Raw genomic sequence first — 24,162 nt, 5'->3', positions numbered from 1 at the left:
GAATTTTGTTGTTTTCTGTCGAACCTCAGCTATGTGATTCACCTTTGAGTAGAAAAAATGTTTGTTACTAAAAGTAAAGTTAAACATAACTTAATTTTAAAGTTACAACTCAGGAAGAAAGGTCAGACTTTTTGAATAGTTTGGGGCCATGCATGCAGCTGTGATGGACTGGAAAGCTTGCTGAACTTGCACTCAGACAGCCTTCCCCCGAGGCCTCTGACCTGGGGCGGTGGCGGGAGGGGGCCACTCGATAGGGGTGCAGAATGGGCCGGGCAGACACGGTCGGGCCCGCCCACAGCCTACAGTCCCCTGTGAGCGGCACATACTCATAAGCCAACACGTCTTTGCTTGAATGATACCACATTTAAACAAAACCGTTGCACAAGAGCAGCGCTGGGGCTCTGGACCCCCTTAGGGAGGGGGCTCTGAAGAGGGCCTGGGGGTGGGTGCGGGCGCCCTGTGAAGGCGCTTTACTCAGAGGGGACCGCTGCTCCAAGAGTCGCCTCCTCTCACGTTTATTGTGATTCTGGCCAGCGCTCACCTGCACACGTGGTCCAGGTGAGGTGAAGATCCCCTGCAATCGAGCTCCTGCTTTGCAACCCCCCACCCAGTTCCTGTCCCTCAGCAGAGAAAAGACTGTCATTCCTTCAACAAACAGTCTTTGAGAAATTGTTACATGTCAAGTCCTAGATGTACCTAAGAGGGAATTCATAGACAAAAATGTCCTGAATCCTGTCTTATTGTGTATAGTTAAATATGTCTATATTTTCCAAATAAAACGGAAGTCTAGAAAAGGTGTATTTTTTTTTGCTGTAAATTTCTGTGAAAAGACCAGCAAACCTCTGAAAAAATAAAATATTATTTTCTTGATCTAATAATACTTCTGAACATTTTTAAAGCCACAGGAAGCTGAGACTGTTCCAAAATATATGAAGTGTACGGCCCTAGAGATAAAGTCAGATACATGGAGTGTGAGTCAAATCTGCAACTCGCAATCTTCATTTAGGCTACCTGGCTTCCCAGGGTGGCTCAGTGGTAAAGAAGGTGCCTGCAATGCAATAGACCTGGGTTTGATCCCTGGGTCAGGAAGATACCCTGCAGGAGGGCCTGGCAACCCCCTCCAGTATCCTTGCCTGGGAAATCTCATAGACAGAGGAGCCTGATGGGCTATAGTCCACGGGTCACAAAAGACTTGAACATGACTTAGTGGCTAAACAACAGCAACAGGCTTAAGGAAAGGCAGTGTGTCTGTGTGTGTGTGTGTGTGTCTGTGTGTGTGTGTCTGTGTGTGTCTGTGTGTGTGTGTGTGTGTGTGTGTCTGTGTGTGTCTGTGTGTGTGTCTGTGTGTGTGTCTGTGTGTGTGTGTCTGTGTGTGTGTGTGTGTGTCTGTGTGTGTGTCTGTGTGTGTGTGTGTGTGTGTGTGTGTGTCTGTGTGTGTGTCTGTGTGTGTGTCTGTGTGTGTGTGTGTGTGTCTGTGTGTGTCTGTGTGTGTGTCTGTGTGTGTGTCTGTGTGTGTGTCTGTGTGTGTGTGTGTGTCTGTGTGTGTGTCTGTGTGTGTGTGTCTGTGTGTGTGTGTGTGTGTGTGTGTCTGTGTGTGTGTGTGTGTCTGTGTGTGTGTCTGTGTGTGTGTGTGTGTGTCTGTGTGTGTGTCTGTGTGTGTGTGTCTGTGTGTGTGTGTGTGTCTGTGTGTGTGTCTGTGTGTGTGTGTGTGTGTGTCTGTGTGTGTGTCTGTGTGTGTGTGTCTGTGTGTGTGTCTGTGTGTGTGTCTGTGTATGTCTGTGTGTGTGTGTCTGTGTGTGTGTGTCTGTGTGTGTGTCTGTGTGTGTGTGTCTGTGTGTGTGTCTGTGTGTGTGTCTGTGTGTGTGTGTCTGTGTGTGTGTCTGTGTGTGTGTCTCTCTGTGTGTGTCTGTGTGTGTGTGTGTCTGTGTGTGTGTGTCTGTGTGTGTGTGTGTGTGTGTGTGTCTGTGTGTGTGTGTCTGTGTGTGTGTCTGTGTGTGTGTCTCTCTGTGTGTGTCTGTGTGTGTGTGTGTCTGTGTGTGTGTGTGTCTCTGTGTGTGTCTCTGTGTGTGTCTGTGTGTGTGTCTGTGTGTGTCTCTGTGTGTGTCTGTGTGTGTGTGTGTGTGTGTCTGTGTGTGTGTCTGTGTGTGTGTCTGTGTGTGTGTGTCTGTGTGTGTGTGTGTCTGTGTGTGTGTGTCTGTGTGTGTCTGTGTGTGTGTCTGTGTGTGTGTCTGTGTGTGTGTGTCTGTGTGTGTGTCTGTGTGTGTGTCTCTCTGTGTGTGTCTGTGTGTGTGTGTGTCTGTGTGTGTGTGTCTGTGTGTGTCTCTGTGTGTGTCTCTGTGTGTGTCTGTGTGTGTGTCTGTGTGTGTGTCTGTGTGTGTGTGTCTGTGTGTGTGTGTGTCTGTGTGTGTGTGTCTGTGTGTGTGTCTGTGTGTGTCTGTGTGTGTGTCTGTGTGTGTGTGTCTGTGTGTGTGTCTGTGTGTGTGTCTGTGTGTGTGTCTCTCTGTGTGTGTGTGTGTCTGTGTGTGTGTGTGTGTGTGTGTGTGTGTCTGTGTGTGTGTGTCTGTGTGTGTGTCTGTGTGTGTGTCTCTCTGTGTGTGTCTGTGTGTGTGTGTGTCTGTGTGTGTGTGTCTGTATGTGTGTCTGTGTGTGTGTCTGTGTGTGTGTCTGTGTGTGTGTGTCTGTGTGTGTGTGTGTCTGTGTGTGTGTGTCTGTGTGTGTGTCTGTGTGTGTCTCTGTGTGTGTCTGTGTGTGTGTCTGTGTGTGTGTCTGTGTGTGTCTCTGTGTGTGTCTGTGTGTGTGTGTGTGTGTGTCTGTGTGTGTGTCTGTGTGTGTGTCTGTGTGTGTGTGTCTGTGTGTGTGTCTGTGTGTGTGTCTCTCTGTGTGTGTCTGTGTGTGTGTGTGTCTGTGTGTGTGTGTCTGTGTGTGTGTCTGTGTGTGTCTCTGTGTGTGTCTGTGTGTGTGTCTGTGTGTGTGTCTGTGTGTGTCTCTGTGTGTGTCTGTGTGTGTGTGTGTGTGTGTCTGTGTGTGTGTCTGTGTGTGTGTCTGTGTGTGTGTGTCTGTGTGTGTGTCTGTGTGTGTGTCTCTCTGTGTGTGTCTGTGTGTGTGTGTGTCTGTGTGTGTGTGTCTGTGTGTGTGTCTCTGTGTGTCTCTGTGTGTGTCTGTGTGTGTGTCTGTGTGTGTCTGTGTGTGTGTCTCTGTGTGTGTGTCTCTGTGTGTGTGTGTGTCTGTGTGTGTGTCTGTGTGTGTGTGTCTGTGTGTGTGTGTCTCTGTGTGTGTCTGTGTGTGTCTGTGTGTGTGTCTGTGTGTGAGTGTATCTGTGTGTGTGTGTCTGTGTATGTCTGTGTGTATGTGTGTGTGTCTGTGTGTCTGTGTGTGTCTGTGTATGTGTGTCTGTGTGTGTGTCTGTGTGTGTATGTGTGTGTGTGTCTGTGTGTGTGTCTCTGTGTGTGTGTGTCTGTGTGTGTGTCTGTGTGTGTGTGTGTCTGTGTGTTAGTTGTTCAGTCGTGTCCAGCTCCTTGTGACCCCATGGACTGTAGCCTTCCAGGCCCCTCTGCCCATGGGATTCTCCAGGCAAGGATACTGGAGTGGGCTGCCATGCCCTTTGTCAGGGGATCTTCCCTACCCAGGAATCTAGCTGAGTTTCCTGCATTCCAAGCAAATTCTTTACCATCTAAGCCACCAGGGAAGTTATATATGTATATACATATATTAAAAAAACACCAATTATTTGCCAGATATTTGCTAATTGCTTTTTAAGCTACAACAAATGAAACCAGTGTTCAAAGAAGTTAATGGCTTTGCCCCGGGATGGTGTAGGATGGTGCTTCGTTTAGTGACCCTCTTTACCCACTTTTCACGAGCTATGGACACATTTATACAAAGTGAAGGATCATTCTAGAATTTTCTGTGGAGTTGAAGCTTTGAGATTTCCTGCCCACTTCCTTCCCCTCTCATCTGCGCTTACCACACCTTCCCTCCTTCCTAGCATATGAATGCCACGCTCACAATTAATCCTTCACATTCAGAATGTCATCTAGCTATCAGGTTCCTTGGGAGGAAAGAGAAATGCATGCAACTGAATTGTAAACTTGTTACTCCATGAATGCTTCAGAGAAGGTCACTGGTTTCAGAAACAGTCTAGCCAGGATTATTTTTCATTTTGACACGCACACAGAAAAATGGTCCTTGTGGCTCTGTAATTATTTGTGGCCTGGTTAGTAAGAAATCCAAAAATTCTTGATTCCACTGAAAAAAATAGTCAGTGACTGTTGGGTATAGATATTTTTCTCAGTTTACCTTGGGAGACACATACTTGAAATGTTACCACATGAGAAGAGAAGCTGTCACTCTAAACTCATATAAAGTGTTCCAGAAATTTCAGTTCAAGCTTCCATAAGGCATAGGAGTCAAAGGCATCTACTATTTTGCTCGTTTTTGCTTGTTATCTCACATTTTCACATTTAATTCTTTACCATATAATGACCCAGACTGTGGGTGTATTGCCTGAATAACATGATTAAAAGCAGTAGCTAAATAGAATAACTAAAAGTCTGTTAAGCAATATTTTGACCATATTTTATGTATTTTCACCTGACAGTTTAATATGATATCTTTACATGTTCTTGTAAGAAAGTATTTTGTTTCTTTTTAAGTGTATTTATATTTAATTGGGTGGGTTTCCATGGTGGAGCTCCATGTGGGATTCAGAGAGGTGGTCACCACGCAGTCAGTACAGATGGCCCATCCCCACTCCCCCATGCCCTGTTCTGTGACTTTGGAAAAAATAGCTTAAATCTACAAATCTCATTTTCTTCACTCATCCGAAGAGAATAGAAAGTACTTGTTTGGATTGATGAGGATTAAATGAAAGCATGATTGCCTTTATAGCAAACACAGGGCTTAAAAGATGTAAGGTATCATTTGACTTCATCCACAGTTGCACCGGTCTCTCTACCCCTCCGGGGCAGGGGTGCAGGCAGAGTGGGATGGCGACAGAAATGAGAGGAAAAGCAGCTTGGGGAGGCCAGGTCAGGAGGTTAGCAGACACTGACGTGCTGTCCAGTGTGAAACCATGGAAGGAGGTGTGATGATCTAGGGGTGTGGAAAGAACGATGCCAAATGGAAATAGAAATTGGGGCCCCTGCAAATAACAACACTTAACAGGTTGGTGATGCAAACCAAGCAGCAGGAGGCTGAAAATCCAGACAAAGAATCGTAGAAACATATTTCTTTGTTGACACAGTAGACTCAGCACATCTAATGGCCACATAACACCCAGTAAAGAATTTAATGACGCAAAAATGTTAATTAAGAAATGTTTGTGTCGTTCAGACGGTGCCAGATGAGAGTTTAATTGAAAAATGTAATATCCAATAACAGTAATTGATGTGTTTTATTTTTTCAAATCAATTTATTGTTCTAAAGTCATCAGGAGCGTTTCCTTATGTTCATGGAATTGCTTTTAAAAACATTTTCTTATGTGAAATTAAACAATTTGTCTTTTTGTCTACAAGGATTTATCCCCTAAGAAAAGATAACCCCTTCCGTTGTGTAGTGAATGCTTACATTTCCAATAAGAATTCTGATAAAGGGCTTCCCTGGTGGCTCAAATGGTAAAGAATTCACCTGAAATGCAAGAGACCTGGGTCCGATCCCTGGGTGGGGAAGATCCCCTGGAGGAGGGCATGGCAACCCACTCTAGTATTCCTGCCTGGAGAATCCCATGGGCAGAGCAGCCTGGTGGGCTGCGGTCCGTGGGGTCGCAGAGTCAGACAGGACTGAGTGAGTAAGCGCGGCACTGGGCAAAGAGCCAGCGGAAATCCTCCTGAGAGGCAGAACTGACAACCCCGCACAGAGGAGAGGCGGGACTCAGCCGCGCTCTGTCCCCCGAGCGCCCCGTGTTGCGTCCAGAAAGGAAGCCCTGAGGAGCTGGTGAGGCTCACTTCCAAGGTCGTGGGTCTTCCTGTCCCAAGTGTGTGTTTCCTGTGGTCTCTGGGTTGCCTGGCAGTTGGTGATGGGAAGCTTTATTGCTGACCCTGCCTTGTGCTACCATTAGCTCGATGGCCACACAGCTTTCTCCAGCCTGTGCATGGACTGTTTGTCCAGAGACCCTTACCTTTAAATGTTTTACACACTCTGGACAGATCGTCTGGGTCAGATCACTTGTCACATAAGGTTAGATTTTGAGGGAGAAGGAAGGGAAGGACTCTGCATATGCATATAGAAGATGGTGACTAAAATCATTGGAACCTCTCTTTCAGTTTGAGAAACTTCCCCTTAGTTTTATCGTAACTTTGAAAATTCTTGTTGGCTTGAGCAGAACACTGTGGTCAACATTCGTATTAGGACTTCAGGATGATTAATGATACATTTTCAGAGTTCTTGGGATTCCTGAGAAGGAAACAAAGGGGAAAGAAGTTGTAATGCAACATGATAAAGCTACTTTAACATTTTCAACAGATAGGTAAAGATGGATTCCACCCCCTAGAGAAAAGTAATCAACTCTAATCACATCGAGTCAGCTAGCGCGTGTTGGCTGACGACCTTGTCTACGGGCAGGTGATGGGAGGGCGGTGGGGATGGGGGAGCCGGTACTCCGGTGGGGCTGGCTGACCGCTGTCTGCTGGTGAAGTGCAGAGGGGCCGTGTGAACTGGAGGGCAGAAAGCGCTATGCAAAGAGTGCACCGAATGCCAGCTTTCTTCGGGAAGGGACGGTTTAGTGTGAGTGGTGGTGTCTGACTTGAGCCTTTTCTCACCGTGTAGAGACGATCGCTGGCCCCAGTGCCCAGCCGCTTGCCTGCTCCTGGTCTGTTCCTCTCTCTGCTGCCCACACTGCAAAGGACTGCCCTTGGGAATGGCCTCTGCACTTTGTAACAAACCCTTCACACCTCATGCATCCCCCTCTCAGCTCCCTTCCATCTGTGAGGATGCAGTCCTCAGAATTGAGCCCCAAGCTTCCAGGAGGATGTTAGCGGTTGAGCAGCGGGAGGGAAGAAGGGTGGGATGGTTTTCTCCTGCATGGATGACCTCATCTCCTACCACCTGCCTGTCACTCCAGCCAGCATGAGCAATCCCCCTGGTCCCCAAACCCCCAGACCCTTCACTGTCCTGCGATGAGAGCATCTTGTCTGAGACTTAAAAGCTAAGTCTTTCCTTACCTCCTCAGGCCTCTGCCTTATTTGTTAATGCATGCAGGTGGTACAGATCTTAGAAATGCCACTTACCTGTCTTTTCCCAGTCTCGTGTCTTAGCCTTTGACGGCAGGCACAGGCCCAGCACGCTGCAGGATTCATAGTGTGGACTGAATAAATGCTGTGTGCTCAGTCACTTCTGACTCTTTGCGACCCCGTTTACTGTAGCCCACCAGGCTCCTCTGCCCATGGGGGTTCTCCAGGCAAGTGTACTAGAATGGGTTGTCATGCCCTCCTCCAGGGGATCTTCCCAACCCAGGGATCCAACCCAAGTCTCCTGCATTGCAGGCTGATTCTCTGCTATCTGAGCCACCAGGGAAACCCAAGGATACTGGAGAGGGTAGCTTATCCCTTCTCCAGGGGATCTTCCTGACCCAGGAATCGAACCGGGGTCTCCTGCATAGCAGGTGGATTCTTCACCAGTTGATCTACTAGGCGAACCCCAAATAAATGCTATTTGAAAACAAAACAAAAAACTCAAAGCAATGAGTCAGGAATAAATTCTGATTTTTTCAACAGAAATAAACTGGAAAGGAGAGCATAAAGTTCAGAGAGAACAGCGTGAACAGAAGCTTCTAGTTATGAAAACACAAAGGAAACAGTAAGAAGTCCTCAAGGATGAAGTGCAAACCGTGGCTGGGGTGTTTGCATCCTGAGAGCCAGCTCACGTGACTGCCGAGAGCAGCGTCTCTCATGCAGAATCGGGGAAAGCCAAGGACGCGCCCTCTTCTGTTGACAGGTCACTTTCAGATTGCAGAGCAGGTCAGGGCAACAGAGGAGAATTGAGACAAGGACTCTGTTCAAGTGTCTGGTTTCTGTTCTCTGTTTTCCAGTCTTCCCCTCGGTCCCACCAGAATCAGGGAGCAGGCAGTGCCCAGAGACCACATGAGAACTCAGCTCCAGGCTGGCCCTGGGAGTGAGAATGCAGTGGTGACGGGTGTTGCCTCCTGTCCGGGGGCCACTCATCCTGAGAGCTGCAGGTGCCGTGACCTCAGTCTCTGAGTCTGCCCTGAACATCCCCTTGGCGCCACACCCTCCCTACGCCTGACGCTGTGGGGAAACCCCGAGACCACCTTCTGGGATAATGCGGGCCGGCTCGTTTCCTAAAAGGTAAAGGGGCTGGGTGCGTGTGTAAAAGGTAAGATTAGGCTGAAAGTATAGTCACTGCATCATAAACCATCCTCTGTTCTAGCAAGTTATTTGGGAAAGCCTCATGACACCCTGCAGACACAGTAGTGACCAGAGGACGTGTTTAATGATGACGCACAGCTGGTTAGCAGGGCCGAGTGTTCACTGGTGGGTGAGGCCTGGCCACTGCAGACTGGGGCCCTGAAGATTCCAGGGGGGACAGCTGATGTTGTCCTTGTCCGGATGCCTACTGTGCCAGGCCTCACGGGCTTGGCTGGATTTCACATCTTACAAAACGCGGTGGGGCCGGGGGCGGTCAATCTTCTCAAGGCAGTTTTACCCTACAATAGAAGTAGGGTACTTTATTCATTATTAAGAAGTCTAAAGCCACCACAATATTGTAAAGTAATTAGCCTCCAACTAATAAAAAATAAAGAAAAAAATAAAAAAAAGTCTTCCACATTTTTGAAAAATAAAATCGCAGAGAACCATTTTAAAAACCACACAAACCATTTTCCATCACAGTAGTGATCTCTACTAATATTCCAAGCCTGTGACTCTCTCCCAGACAGGAAATATGGCATCATACTAACCGCTGTTCTTTGATTACTGAAGAATCCGTGCCCATTTTTCATGAAGTTGTTGATCATTGGTTAATTTTTAGGGGGTGTTCCTAGTGAATCTAAGACCATCTGAAGATAATTAGCTGGTTTGCATAAAAGTGAATTTCTTGTGTAGAAGGATGGGCTGAGACAGTCATCCAAAGGTAAATTTAAATGAAATTCTGAAATGCATGTAAAGAGAGCATGGTCTTAGCAGCTAGTGAAATAGTAAAGATAGTCTTTTTTTTTCCCCTTAATACCCACAGCAACAACACAGCATGGGCTGTAACTAGTCCTGTAACTGGACTGTAACTAGTGGGACTAGTGTAGCCAGGCGCAAGGCCAGCCGCTGATGTGCACTCTCTCATTTACTGTATTCAGCAGCCCTAGCAGAAAGCTGTGATTGCTCCAGTTTACATGAGAAAACAAATTCAGAGGCTGAGCCTCTTTCTGGAGACCTCACCTAAGTCCATTCCTCATGTTCACTTTCAGTATCTTAGCAGTGATGGGATAAAGGAGACGCTCTGAGCCTTCCTGTGTTCTTGTGAGCATGTGTGAGCACATGTGTGTGCATGTATGCACATGTGTGTACGTGTACTTGTATGAGACTATTTTTAGGAATGCGCCTATTTTACTACTCACTTAGACTGTGCTTTCTTCACGTGCATTTCAGGATTTTATTTCAGTTCACCTTGTTGATGTCTGTCTCAGCCCATCCTTTACATAATGGATCCACCTTTATGCAAACCAGCTAATCATCTTCAGGTGGTCTCAGGTTAATGAAACTTTATGAGCAATTTTAATAAGTGACTCCAAACTGGAAGGATAAACTTATCTCTGGGCACAAACATCTGGTGAAGTTCATGGGATTAAAAAGTAACTCTTTTGCATTTTCCGCGAATCATTGAAAATCACAGGGTGAGAGCAAATTAATTCCAAACATCTTTTAAGTGGCATCAAGCTTTCATCCCTGCAGATCTGCAGCATCATTGTCTGAATGATTTCACAACCTAAAGATCTTTCCTCTTCCTTTCTTCTGGATCTCAATCTTGGGGAATGCTAACATATAATGGGGCCTTACAAAATGTTTATTGACTGCATAGATGAGTGTATAGCTATGAACATAAGAAAAATACAGACTTAGCACCAATGCCCCATAATACTTTAGTGCATAAATACAGAAAGGAAAATATAAAAGCAAGCATTTAGTGACTTCTGATTATGAAGCTTTTAGAGCTTTTTTTGGGGGGGGGGACCCAAAAAACTGTTACCTGAAAGTGAAAACTCAGGTGATGATTCCAATATTTACTGCACTGTCGTATCTTTCAAGGAGCTCATAGTATGCTCTGGACCCAATCTCATTAAATTTCATACTATCTCTCTGAGGTAGATGATGAACTATGGCTAAAAAATGACAAGCTGTTAGATGGACAACAGTGTCTCAGGCTCAGAGTCTCAGAGGGCAGAGAGAGAGGCTTGGACTCTCAACAGGCACATCCCAGACTGCACAGGGCAGAGCTGCTCCTGATTCTAGGAGCCCCAGAATCCTGGAGTATGAGCATGTCTGAGTCCTAGAGTGGGGAAGAGAGGCAAGATTGCTGTGGTTGATGCGGGGCCTTCTTCCAGTTGGAACCACTGCTCCTGAAGGTTTGTTTCCATTTCAAAATGTAGCTTTGCAAATGGAAACCAACGACCAAAGGTAGTTTTCGTTATCTAGGTATAAGATGTATAGACCAAGGAGCCAAGAGGGTCCCTAGGGAAGTCGGGGCCCCAACTCAGAGCACAAACTTCTCTGCACCCTCCTCTCCCTCCCAGCTGACAGCAGCAAGGCTGCCTGAGTGGGGGTGTGCAGGGGAGGGGAGATGCAGGGGCTTCCCCATCTCAGAGAGGACTTAGTGCTGAGACGCGAGCACCCTGAACGGTTTGATCGAAGGTTCTGCAGGGTGCACGGTGCTTTCCTCCAGTAACTTTTGAAAGGACAATTTCAAAATAAATTGGAAACTATTTGAGCTATCAGTGTACATTTTCAGTTAAATGATTCACCATTTCTACTTAAAAAATAATCCTTGATGCAAATTTCCATATGGCCCTCTATTTTTTGTAATTTTGAAGATGTCAATTAAATTGGACATATGATATAAAGATACATACACAATAAAAGAAGTAGGTTCTCACTGCCCTCACAAAAAATAAGAAATATTTTCCATTATATAGAGAGATTTCACAAATTCATATCCTGTCATGATTTTATAGTGTTTGGTTAGGTATCAAATAATTTTGCCATCAAATAATTATAATACCCTGCCAGGTCGCTTCAGTCGTGTCCGACTCTGTGCGACCCCATAGACGGCAGCCCACCAGGCTCCTCCATCCATGGGATTCTCTAGGCAGAGTACTGGAGTGGGGTGCCATTGCCTTCTCCATACAGTACCCTACATTTTCCCTAAAGATCTTATTTCTGACAGCCATAGAAGTCACACAGTTTAAATTTGTTTCTGCTAAATAGACACTTGGCTTTCCTCTAAAATGAAACTTTAAAGACTTTTGGCTTTTAAAAAATTGACTTTGAGCATTAAATTTTTCTTGAAAATGTATGTCATGTTGAAAAGAACGTGCTGATCTTTCATTTTATGCTACTTCTCTACCTTCACGTTGACTTTGACAATCTTAGGAATCTTCTAGTTTAAGTTCTTATATAATTAATGAAGAAACTGAGGCCCCAATTGTTAGACAACATAAATAATGAAACACAAGACAAATCTTTTTTTTTTTTTTTTTTCTCATTTAAAATAACCAGTCATTGATATGGGGTCTAGGATGAGATGGTTGGATGGCATCACCGACTCGATGGACATGAGTTTGAGCAAGCTCCGGGAGTTGGTGATGGACAGGGAAGCCTGGCGTACTGCAGTCCATGGGGTCGCAAAGACTCAGACACGACTGAATGACTGAACTGATTCCCCTTGCCTCACAATTAAAATTGGAGGGAAGAAGATCTTTCAGTAATTTGAAATGAAACATCTTTTGGGGAAAGTGGGGGATGATAGGTTCCTATAGCATGATTTTGTGAATTAAATGATCCTGATAATTTCAGGGCTTATCAGTGTTTAATTGTGTGTGTGTGTGTGAGTGTGCAGGGTGTTTTTATATAAATATATATGACTCAAATGAAAATATATTTATGGTAACTAAATGTTGAAGTTGAATGCAATTAACTTGTTGGATACCAGTTTCTTAGCTGAAACTGCATTTATTGAGCAGTTAATATAAGTGAAGGAAGAATTAAGATCAAGACTTTAGTACTGAAATCTGTAAAAAATCTTAAGGAGATTTGCTTGTCTATTTAAAATGGTATAATAGTTTCTCTTTTTCTCTGGTTGTTTATTGTTTTTCTTTATTATCCTCAATATTTTCAGAAACTTTAAAAGCCATTGAAAAAACATAAACAACATGACAAGATGAGACAAAATACAAATAAATGTGAAAGATAATGTAAGAGAACAAAATATTGCCACCGGTAACACTAAGGTATTTAACTCTAGGTTATGCTAAGAACTTAAGAGTTGAGTCAGAGAAGGGAAAATATGTTTTCTGAAGAATTAGCATGCCACAGATGGCTTTATACTTGTTAGAGATGATCCACAAGCTTGTCTATAAGCTTTATTGCAGATAAAGCTGAGATGGAAACCTATCAGTTCCAATATTTACAGTGTTTATATTGTGAAAACAATTCTTGCTCAAGAGAAAAGCTGTCATGATACTAGGAATGTATGTCTACCTTAGAGCTATCCTCATAGTCTTGGAGTAAACACAGTGGTAACTCTTTTTGGTTGCTTGTTAGGATATCTCTCCTTTCACGTTTTGTGCAGAAAGTTAGTGCTGAGAATAGAGATGGGGGAGGGTAGTCTTCTCAGGTGGGACTAGTGTAAAGAATCCATCTGCCAGTACAGGAGATGTAAGAGACACAGGTTTGATCCCTGGGTTGGGAAGATGGCCTGGAGGAGGGCATGGCAACCCACTCCAGTGTTCTTGCCTGGAGAACCCCATGGACAGAGGTGCCTGGTGGGCTACAGTCCATGGGGTCGCAAAGAGTCAGACACGACTGAGCGCCTTAGCATGCACACACACAGAGAGGGAAACCAATAATCAGAATTGTTAACTAGTCAAACTTCCCCGTTACAGGGAATTCAGAGCTGTTTTCTGTCTCATTGCAGCAGCTGTGATGTGTCAGGTTCTAAGCGCCCTGTTGCCCACTGGAAGCCCTGGCATGTCTTTCACCTTCTGTTTCCCTCGCCCACCGTTGCTCCCCTTTGTCCCGAGCTGTTTGTGTGGCCAGCTGTTAGAAGGAAGTGTAGGTATGAAGAAGGGGGTTAAACCCCCTGTGCAGGTAAACCTCAAGTCCAGGGCATCCTTGGGAGACTGCAGCAGCGCTTGCAGAAAAAATACGCATGCCGGCGCCAAGATCAGTAAACAAAGAATGAATGCATCACTGGGTCAAAAGAAAAAAGTGCAGAAAATGACAGCTTCAACTGATGCCTTCAGTGGTGTCTGTTCTTGTGTTTATATCTGTGGCAAAAGTAAAGAAAGTCAGCCATGAGTTAAAGATGAATAGAGAAGGAAGGAGGGTTCAGGAAAGGGTGAAAGGAAAGAAGTTCATAGACGGGGAGGTGTGGAGAAGCTCCGAATCTAGTGAGAAAGGGGAAGCCGCAGAGGGTGCTGTTGGGACCTGGGACCTGATCGGAGGTGAATCTGTGGCTGGGTGGAGGAGAATGCAAGCGGGCATCAGCGGGGAGCCTGCAGTGTTGATCCCAGAAAGACGTGGACGGGGCTTGGGCGAGGACCGGCAGCGCAGATGTGCGGGCAGGTGGGGTGACGGGGGGCGCGAGGAGGACCCGAGGCCCCCGCGTCCACAGCAGAGACTCGGCGGCCTGCACGCCTCCGGGGGCTTTGCTCAGACGTCTCCGGGGCGGGAAGCAGGCAGCCGCGCCCCTGGCTTTAGGCGAGGGTTGAGCAGGTGGAGACGGACGCGTGGGGCCGTCAGCACCCGGGGGACACGGACGCCGGGGCCCCCGATGGGCCCCGGAAGGCGCGAGCGTAGGCCGAGAAGAGGACCAGTCCCAGGTCGGCTGCAACCCTGAGGGGCTGGGAGTGGGGGCACGGCGGGCGGTGTGTGGGCAGGAGCCCAGGGCTGCTGGGGTCAGCCCGGCGCCCCTGAGATGCCCGAGAGCGCATCATCGGCGTCGACGAGGAGGGACTGATGCCTCTCCCGGAGTCGTTTCTGTAGAAAGATGAAGGCAAACGGCTGATGGGAACGTCTTCCAGAATGTTAAATATTTTTCAAATGTTCTGCGATGAAATATTGTGTTGTCTAAAATGTCTGGAACAAATTATAACGTGTTTCTCGAGGTAGCAATACAAAGAATTTAGCATGTATCACTGTAGGTAAACTGTGGCCTGAGGCATTAAGTTTTACATTAAAAAGAAAAAGGACTATTATCTTGATGGTCAGGGATTGAGAGTGTTCTGCTGTGAAGTTTATCAAAAATTAACTGGGCTCTCCAAACTCGTGGATGCTGGAGGGGACAAAATCGATGGTTAGAATAGATGAGGGGGATTCAGAGGTACTAACCTCCAGTTATGAAATAAATAAGTCACACGGAGGTAATAATACACCATTGAGAACAGAGTCAATACCACGGTCATAGCTTTGTATAAGGTATGGACGGTTACTGGATTTATTGGGGTCATTTCATAATGTATTTAAATGTACACCTGAAATTAACATAATATTATGAAGTCAACTATGTTTCAATTATTATTAATAATAAGAAGAACTGGGTTCTCAATTGCTGAAAATAGCTTACCTGTGTGTTTTTCCCCACAGCCTTGGTATTCACCACATACCTCATGAAGGTTTTTTTCTTTTTTTTTTTGCCTGTAGGATAAAACAATTTTACTTCATCAGTTTTCTATTCAGGGCTATTACCTTTGGACATAGAAAAGAAAATGTGTTCCCTGAGGATCTGATGAATGAATTTTATGTGCAAAGTTATGAAAAGAATCACTTGAATTTATCACCTCCAAACACAGTTGAATATTATTTTTCAAGTATGAAATAACACAGTACATTTTAGTGTAAAGGCTTATTACTTTGAGACTATGAGATGATACTTACATAGCACCAGCATAATTTTTTTTTTCTGTGAAATGGAATGATTCAAGTTGAATATATAGTTTCAAAGTAAGTGGGAGAGGGATATATATATTTTGTTAATTTAGATGAATGAATTCATTTACCCTTACATAGTTAGACATGTTGGGGTGAGTGATATACAAATATCAAAAAATTAACACTTAAATTAGGATTATGAATATATTTTAAATGACTAAGATCACTTTAAGCTTCAAAATCTTTAGAATATACTTATTTTTAAAAAAAATAATTTTAATTTAGCTGAACTAAATCTTTTTTATGACTTGGTCTTAGAGCCCCTGAAAAATGAGAGTATCCTTTTTACAACTAATAGTAGTATTTACTATCACTTAATTAGAATATGTTCAGAAATATAGATTCCCTTTTCTTATTTTTTTAATATAGAATCTTATAACATCTTATGTAACAATTTACTGTTACTTTGTTAATTTAAATTTTTAGAACCTGTAAAATCATAAAATGAAAAGGAGAGTAAAGAGACATTAATTCTATCTTTAAATCATTTTTAATAGACATGGTGTTGGATAAGTGCATGAAACACATTTGTAGAAAATCATATTATGGGCAAAGCCAATTTTCAAGAAAGATTATTCCCATGTATTTCCTATGCTGCTTTTTTTTCATATGGTTGCTATCAGAGTTAATTTTTCCTCTATAAGGAAACACTGTTAATGCCCTCAGTAATGTTAAAAGTCTACTAAATGAAAGGTGGGAGTTTGGGAGATGACAGACATCACTGGTTGTTGTCGTCTGTCACAGAGACGTATGCCGGAAGTAAGTTTCACTAATAGCTGGTTGGATCCGGTGCCCAGGAAAACGCATGGTTGTTTCTTGGAGTAACCTGTGACTGAGGTTACCTCCAGCTCATCCATCCCCAGCCCTGGCCGGGATATAATGGCCAGGCCCTGGGACACCCAGCAAAGGGAGGCAGTGGCTGCGCAAGTGGGGAGAAGAGGAGCCCAAGCTGGAAGGCTGCCACGTCCAGAAATACCGAGAGAAAGGGTTCTGTTTTCATGGGATGATGGACGCTTTAGTTCTGTAAACCCACACCATCCCTTTTATTTTTTATGTTTACCGAATTTGAATTTCTGAATTTAGCTTTCCTTGGGAAGAAATAAATGTTAATAATTTCTTCATACAATTTTTTGAAAGATTGTAGCTATAGAAATAACCCACAAAATTAGAAAATTATAGTGTAGGTGGAAGAACTGAGAAAATTTAATAATCTAAATAGATTTTCTGTTTACCTTTACTTCATTGTATTTTTTTCCCCTTTCTGGATAAAGCTGTAACAGATTTAAGTATCAGGCTTAAGATATGTATAAAATTAGTGTTATAGAATATGTTTATTCCTTGACATTTTTTATTAGCTGCCATAATTACCTCCATGTGTATTGGGAAACCCATGATTTTCCCAGTATTGATGGATGACAGGGTATTATATCAAACTGTAAGATGGGAAGAAATTCAGTTTTTACAGAATATTCATTAATTCAATTAATTAATTAATTGAATTCATTAATTGAATTAATTCTTGGGTTGTGCAGCATGTCTTGTTTTTTTTTTATAAAATGGAAATTTAATCTGAACTTTATATTGATTTTGACCACTTCCAAAGTTAGCATGCCATAACAAGTCTTAAAACAGTCGACAGTCCTTTGACTAAAAAAAAAAGTTATTTATAAACCACTTAGTATTTACTTTTGTATGTGGACTGTAATCCAAGAAAAACAAAATAGTAAATTATGGTTAAGATATCTTAGGGAGCACTTAACTTCTGGGCTTCAGAAAGATGTGGAAACTTTTTCTGAAGAAACTTTTCTTTCTTTTGTGCTAAACTTATCTTCCTTGCTTTGATGCAGGCTTGTTTCTCAATTCTCCATCTGACAAAACGTTCCACGTGGGGCATTGCAAAAAATCGTTTTCTATTATATCTTTTATTTAGGTACCATGGTATCGGCCACTGCTTGAACTTGTGCCAGATGATTCTTCCAAAGATGTCTCTTCTCCAAGCACCGGGTCTAGGCTTCTCTTGAACAGTCTGAAGAAGTCTGAGTGCATCTTCCCTTTCCTGAGCAACTTTATCTAATGCATCCATGAAATCTAGTACCTTTTCTAAGTGCTCTGGGCTTGGCATTGGCAGCCTTGCTGCTTAGCTTCCTGTTCTAGAGTTAGGAGCATGTTTCTTTCTTTCAGGAGGGCATACCAAAGTTTATGTAAATCTTCATTACTTTTGTTCCTTAATTGCTGACAGGTCCATGAAGCTCCAGATTTCACCTTTTCTTCCCCCTAGTTCTTTGGGTCAGCAAAAAGTTCTTCCAGTCCTCTCCTAGACAGTGTGGTATGAAGTAATGTACACTGGTGAAAAGATGTGACATTCGGTGTATTCTTGGTCAACAGACTAAGAGAAAACCGGCAACCTGTGCTAGCAGAAGCCATTTTTCGTATCAGCAAGCAAACCGCATTTCCCTCTTGTCTTGTTTAAGATGTTGTACACCTACTGCTTTTATCTGTTAGGAAGCTTCTCCATCATGGGCTTCCCTGGTAGCTCAGTTGGTAAAGAATCCGCCTGCAACTCAGGAGACTTGGGTTCGATCCCTGGGTCGGGAAGACCTGCTGGAGGAGGAATAGGCTACCCACCCCAGTGTTCTTGGGCTTCCCTTGTGGCTCAGCTGGTAAAGAATCCGCCCGCAATGCGGGAGACCTGGGTTCAATCCCTGCGTTGGGAAGATCCCCTGCAGAAGAGAAAGGCTACCCACTGCAGTATTCTGGCTTGGAGAATTCCATGGACTGTGTAGTCCATGGGGCTGCGAAGAGTCAGACACGACTGACTTTCCCATTTAGCTATCTGTCACCCTGGTTCACCTGTTCCCTTGTGAAGGATGTGCCTGCGGGTGGTTTCAGGGGTATCACGTGGTTCACCCTACTTGCTTAAATATGTCTTGAGTAGGTGATGCAAAAGTAAAAACACATAGAAAACTACTTTCCCAAAGTAGCAAAAAATGTGCGTCACAGGTTAAGTGGAAAGTGTCTCACGGAGTCGGGTAAATACCCTTGCGAGCCTCCATTGCCAACAATGGAAGTAATTTTACTACATGCTGGTGAGATTTGGAGGGAGGAAGGTGTAAATGGGACCGGAGGCAGATGAGAACTCTTAGAAATCAGACAAAGGTGCTCAATACCTGTCTTCTGATGATGAGTGCAGACTTTTCTTCAAAGTTCATAGAATTTAGAAGCTCACTGTACTGGACCAGTTTTGTTTGAAAGGTGCTCCTATTTCCCCTCCTGAAAAAATAATTAGGGCTACTTCCCAATGTCTCCAATAAGATGCCAACTAACTGCTACAGGAGAGAAGAGGGGAGAGGGTTTCTTGGAATAAGTTAAATATTGATAGTTTGAGGAGTAGAGATGGTATTTTTCAATATTCATCCATTTGAGTTTTTTCTTTTAATGCCAACCATGCGGAAGACACTCCATCGGGTACCAAAGACACAAAGATAAAAGATGCTCTCTATTGATAAGTCACCTGCCATCCAGTGGGGAAAAGGTAAATACAACAGGTACATGCAAATGACAGGCTAGAAGTATAAATGCGATGGTGTGCAGCACAGAAAATCAAGAGACTCTTCCTCTCTTGATTCACCCTGGGAGGTGTGGTCGGCTTCCCAGGGGGAAGTGACATTTCACTGGATTCTTAGGTGATCAGTAGGAGTTAATTACGAGGAAAGTTCTGTGTGTGCATGTATGAGGGGAGTGAGGCTAGTTGAGGAGGGTATTCCAGATAGGATGAAACGATTGACATGGAAGGATTCATAGAACCGGAAGAATAACAGTGCATGTGAGTAACTTCAGACAGTTCAGTTTACACAGACCCAGAGCACGTGGGCAAGATGAGCTGGAGATACAGTCGGGTTTTACGTATCTCACGATGGAGTGATATGGACCTGTCAAACAGACAGCTTGAGGTGGGAATGCCAATTACATTTTGTTACAGAAATATCTTGAGAGTGGTATTAAGGGAGAGAAACCAGAACTAAGGAATGATTTGTGGCCGGAGGGTTGTCTTAATACTAGTAAGAAATGATAAATGTAGGCAAGGGTAACAAAGCATCCATGAGGTTGAAGGGCTCCAAGTCTAGAATAAAGAATAAAATTCTGCAGGTCAAAGCAGGATGCCACTTGATTTTCAGTTACCCACACTTTCATGAATTACTTTTGCTCCCTTTATCTGTAGGATCACTTTGGTGACCCTCTCCAAGGTTAAGTTTCCCACCTATCTAATCTGTAAACAATATCTGAATTTCTAAGTAGTTATCCTATCACAGTCACATGCGAGGCACCCTGCTCGAAGCTGGGGTGGACCCGGTGATGGCCAAGACATGTACTTCCTTTTGAACAGCTCGTGATTCATAGAACTAGAAAAAGCACTCTATTCAATTTCTACTACTTCTATAAATAAACCATGCCGTTTCTACAAAACTGGGAATTTGGTGGGGGAACAGCATACTGAAATGGTTTGGTTACTTTGCTTTGTCAGCGTGATGCCCAGCGGGCAATCAATGAAAGGAACCGTCTAAAGAGCTGCTGTTTTGTGCAGAGAAAGCTCAGGTTACAGAAAAGTCATGAAAAGATTTAATAAATGTTAGTTGTGTTTCTAGTATGTAGAGCTCAAAAATATTTCACCAAATATATGAAAGTCGGTGCCATACAATCGGAGAGGCTGTTCACCCTTTCACTTGTGTATGTAGCCGGCATGTAGACACAGCCTCTAGTGACACCCAGGGAGAGATCTGTCTCACAGGGCTTTGCCAAATGCGGAGAAATAAATCAGCCCTGAGTCTGGGTGTCTGGAGTGTGAATCTGTCTAAGAAAAGCCCTGCATCACCTCCCAGTACCGTGCTTGTTCGGTGCACGTTCTACCAAGCCTCTGCAGAGAGAGAGACGCTCTCTAGCTTCCAGACTAACGTCATATGTTTAGTTTCATTTTTAACTCCAAGCTCAGAACGGGTAATAATACTTCATTTGCTTTTGCAAATGAAGGAAGAGGTTTTGGAGTCCTTGTTAACAAACTCCTCCCGCCTCCCTTTGTTACGTAGGAGTTTTCCTCCTTCATTTGGGTCCCAAAGTACCTCCTCCTTGTCTGAAGGGCCCGCTCATCTCTCTCTGTGCTGCTCCTGGCGGCCGCCAGCCGTGGTGCTTATTCCCTTTGCACACGCTGAAATGCACATGCCCAGAGTCCGGGTCAAGGCACAGGAAGCCCATTAGACATGACCTGCAGAAGCGCTGGTAGGTGGGCTTACCCTATCTTCCCTACTGACACCTATTAAATTTTAGTCCTTATTTTGTAGCAGAGTACATATTATATAGAACAAACTATAATCATAAATTCATCAATATTATTGCTTATATATACCAATACTTATTCCTTTTAACATGTATTTGCTAACTCCAAGATCAATGTGTCTCCAAATATTACATTGCCACTAACATCCTTTTCATGTTTGTGGTAAAAGTGGAAATGAAAATAGAAAGCTATAGGGTGGCTATATATATATGCAATAATTTTGCAATTTAAATGAATTTAACTGGTGTAATCTAAGCAATACTGTGCAAATGAAATGCTATTTTGGAACAACATCAGTCCTCTGGGTAGATATTCAAATTGTACTCTATATCTAAGCAAACTTTTTTTTATTTAAAAGACTCAAGCAGAGTTATCTGTATTTTTCTAATTACTATATTCCAAAAATCAATGAGTGACATTAAGACATTCTGATGGGAGAATTTAGTAAGTGAAATGAAAATATATTATACTTAGTGTTTTAGGGCTTTTTTACCTTGACATTATTAAGTACTTATATATTTGATTTAGTGCTATAATTTCTGAAAATTATGTTTGAATCATAGTTATAACCATATTTTTCATTTTAACAGTAACAGAATTAGCCTTGACCAATGATAATTTAAAAGCTATTTGATTTTCACCAATCTTTTTTGTTCTTATTTCCATTATGTTACATCTATCTTATTCCCTTTGTCAGCATGCCTTTTGATAATGTTTGAGTTTTTATATTGTTTTGCGGTAATTTGACCATCGCATCTTCTGGTTGAAGTACTTACAGAGATGAGTATTCCATTTATTTCTCATTCCTGTACCTTTCTCTCTCTACTGTGATCCTTACTGCATTTCAGACTCCCACACAGGTAGACAGTAACAGCAGAATAAATGAACACCTGGTCTTTGCCAAGAGAGCTTTGGAATATATGCAGTTTTGTATACATTAGTGTTGGTTGCTCAGTCGTGTCCAGCTGTTTATGACCCATGGACTATAGCCCGCCAGGCTCTTCTGTCCATGGGATTCTCCAGGCAAGAATACTGGAGTGGGTTGCCATTTTCTTTTCCATTCTATACATTAAAAAAATACTTATTTCTTTCAGCAGTCTGGTTTTCAGAGAGATGGCAACTAAAAATTAGGAAGCCAAAGTTTACCAAAACTATACAGAATTTATTATACCAGAAATTATACCAAATAAATGTAATATTTATACCAGATTATAACAGTATAAATTATACTAAAATTATATATCAGAAGAGTACTGATTTTTTTCTTATTTTACTTACCCAGTACAGTTAGAGGCATAGATACATTTTATAATGTCTTACATTAGTTTCAGGGGAAAAAAAAAATCACAAAATAAAACTCACAAATTAAAAAAAAAAGGTAAATTGTTCTTTTTTTTTTCTCATGGATTGAAATTTTTTATAACTCATGGGATTGAAAACTATCAGATTGGCTGAAAAGTCTTAGATAATGAGATGGTGATGATGAAATTAAGGTCAGTGAAGGCTATATTTACAACTCAAGTAGGTTTAAACTGTTTTATATCAATCTATTTTCAGAGAGCCTTTTATTATTATTAAGAATTAATGAAATTTTCTGACATCACTCTTTTTCATGGAAAGGTCTTTGTTTTAAAGATATTGAATTTCATCCAGTGCATTTGCTTCTAGGAATTACACAAGATCATCTTTAACAATATAGACAAATACAGTACAAGAACCTACAATACCGTGTGTAAAATAAATACCTAGTGGGGACCTCCTAGATAGCAGTTCAGTAAGGTGCTCCGTGATGACTGGAGGCCTGGGCGGGGTGGAGGTGGCAGGGAGGCCCCAGGGGAGGAGTGCATACGTGCAGTTAGCCGGTTCGCTGCGTTGTCCCGCAGACACTAACAGAGCACTGTAGAGCAATTATACTCCAGTTTAGAAATTAAAAAACCTAAGTATGAATAAAAAAATGTAATGGAGGGATTCAAGAAACTGAGTTTTAGGAATTTCCTAGCAGGACTTAGGGCTGTTTTTTTCTTTTAAAAGAAAGAAAGAAAGTGAAGTCACTCACTCGTGTCCAACTCTTTGCGTCCCCGTGGACTGTAGACCGCCAGGCTCCTCTGTCCAGGGATTCTCCAGGCAAGAATACTGGAGTGGGTTGTCATTTCCTTCTCCAGGGGATCTTCCCAACCCAGGGATCGAACCCGGGTCTCCCGCATTGTAGGCAGACGCTTTATCCTCTGAGCCACTTTAAATCACTGGGTAATTTTTGTTGGATTTTCTAGAATAAAGTTAGAGGGTTACCAAGCTTGACTGCTACATTTTCATGTTCCTTTTCCCACTATGAGATTGTCTTAGTTGAATTTTTTTTCTTTCATTTAATTCTTTCAACTGTAGCAATGATATCTAAGACTCAGATGGGAACATGGATTTCTTAGGATTTGTTTAAGCATACCCATTCCAATCACTTATTTTTTGAGTTTCTATAGCAACGAAAAGAATTGCATATAGTGATTCTATGAATAATCTCCTGGAAGCCCAAAGTATAGCTTAACTTTATTCTCAAGGCTAGAAATGCTGCTAGAAGCAGTCCAAGAAAAGTTTATCATTTTTTTTCTGCCATTGTTTCAGGAACGATTTCATCACCAAGAAGTGCTTTTGTATTGGAATTTGATTTCCACTCCACTGGTGGGTGGGAGGTTGCAGTTATTTCTAATCCAGAATCCTTAGAGAATAAAGTTTCCTGCAACCTCATTTGTCTCCCTTGAAACATAGTTGGCAGAACCCATGAAGGGAAGGGAAAAAAAAACAAACAACACACACACAAACAAGTGAACCCAATGGACATAGAGCAGCCTGCAGATAAATTCAGGATGCAGTGATCCGAGGCACCCAACACCGCTTCCAGTCGTTGGTGTTTTCCACGTTGTGAAGAGGAAATCATCAACAAGGTGAACCCAGGGATAAAGTCCTTTATTAGCAATGTAAGGATGATAAATTTATCAAGATAGAACAGGACAAAAAATTGAGGCAGAAACTAGCATAGTACTGCAAAGCAATTATCCTCCAATTAAAAAATTTTAAAAGGGGGAAAAAAAGATGTACAGCACAGATAATATAGTCAATATTTTGTAATGACTGTACATGGAGTGTAACCTTTAAAAAATGTATAAAAACTAAATGAAAAATCAATTTTAATGAAAAAGTAGTCACTAGATGCATGAGCTCTTAAAAAAGAAAAAGAAAAATTGAAATAAAATAATACTCCTGGAATGTTTCAAGGGAATTAGTCTCAAAATTCCAACACTTAAAAAATGATAAAAAGAAAAAATTGTCTTTGTAAATGTTTTGTTCCCTGCCCACATGTATGCTTTCTGAGGAGAGCTTAAAACTCCCAAATGCGTTAATTTAACGATAGGAAAATAATGGCCAGGTTTGTTCATATTTGACATTTTGATTCTTATTTATTTGGTATTTTTCATTGCTAGGTGACATTAGGTTGCAAAGTAGTTTGAACTCAAGCAAGAACTTGTTTTCACTAGTAAATCTCCCAAACTGAAGGAGAAGTAGATAAAAAGTAATACCGTATTCTGCATCATAACTCAAAAAGTGTTTTTCAACAAAGCATAAGAAAGCTATTTATAGAGTTAATTATAGTGAAAAGTGTCGGTTACAGACCCCTTGGACTGTAGCCCGCCA

General features: G+C 42.7%; 1 protein-coding gene, 1 long non-coding RNA gene and 1 pseudogene across 3 annotated transcripts in view; 2 read left to right on the top strand and 1 right to left on the bottom strand.

The window, feature by feature from the left end:
• Positions 1-24,162, top strand: part of NALF1 (NALCN channel auxiliary factor 1) — a 583,333-nt gene that overhangs the window by 165,603 nt on the left and 393,568 nt on the right. The gene's annotated exons all lie outside the window — the stretch shown is intronic.
• The window catches only part of LOC136144203 (uncharacterized), a 420,924-nt gene that overhangs the window by 163,095 nt on the left and 233,667 nt on the right, over positions 1-24,162 (top strand). The gene's annotated exons all lie outside the window — the stretch shown is intronic.
• LOC136144373 (large ribosomal subunit protein uL29m pseudogene) lies at positions 16,887-17,559 on the bottom strand (annotated as a pseudogene).

Source organism: Muntiacus reevesi, chromosome 11 (assembly GCF_963930625.1).
Source record: "Muntiacus reevesi chromosome 11, mMunRee1.1, whole genome shotgun sequence".
Taxonomy (NCBI): domain Eukaryota; kingdom Metazoa; phylum Chordata; class Mammalia; order Artiodactyla; family Cervidae; genus Muntiacus; species Muntiacus reevesi.
The sequence above is the reverse complement of the archived record's forward strand: the minus strand, read 5'-3'. Positions and strand labels throughout refer to the sequence as shown.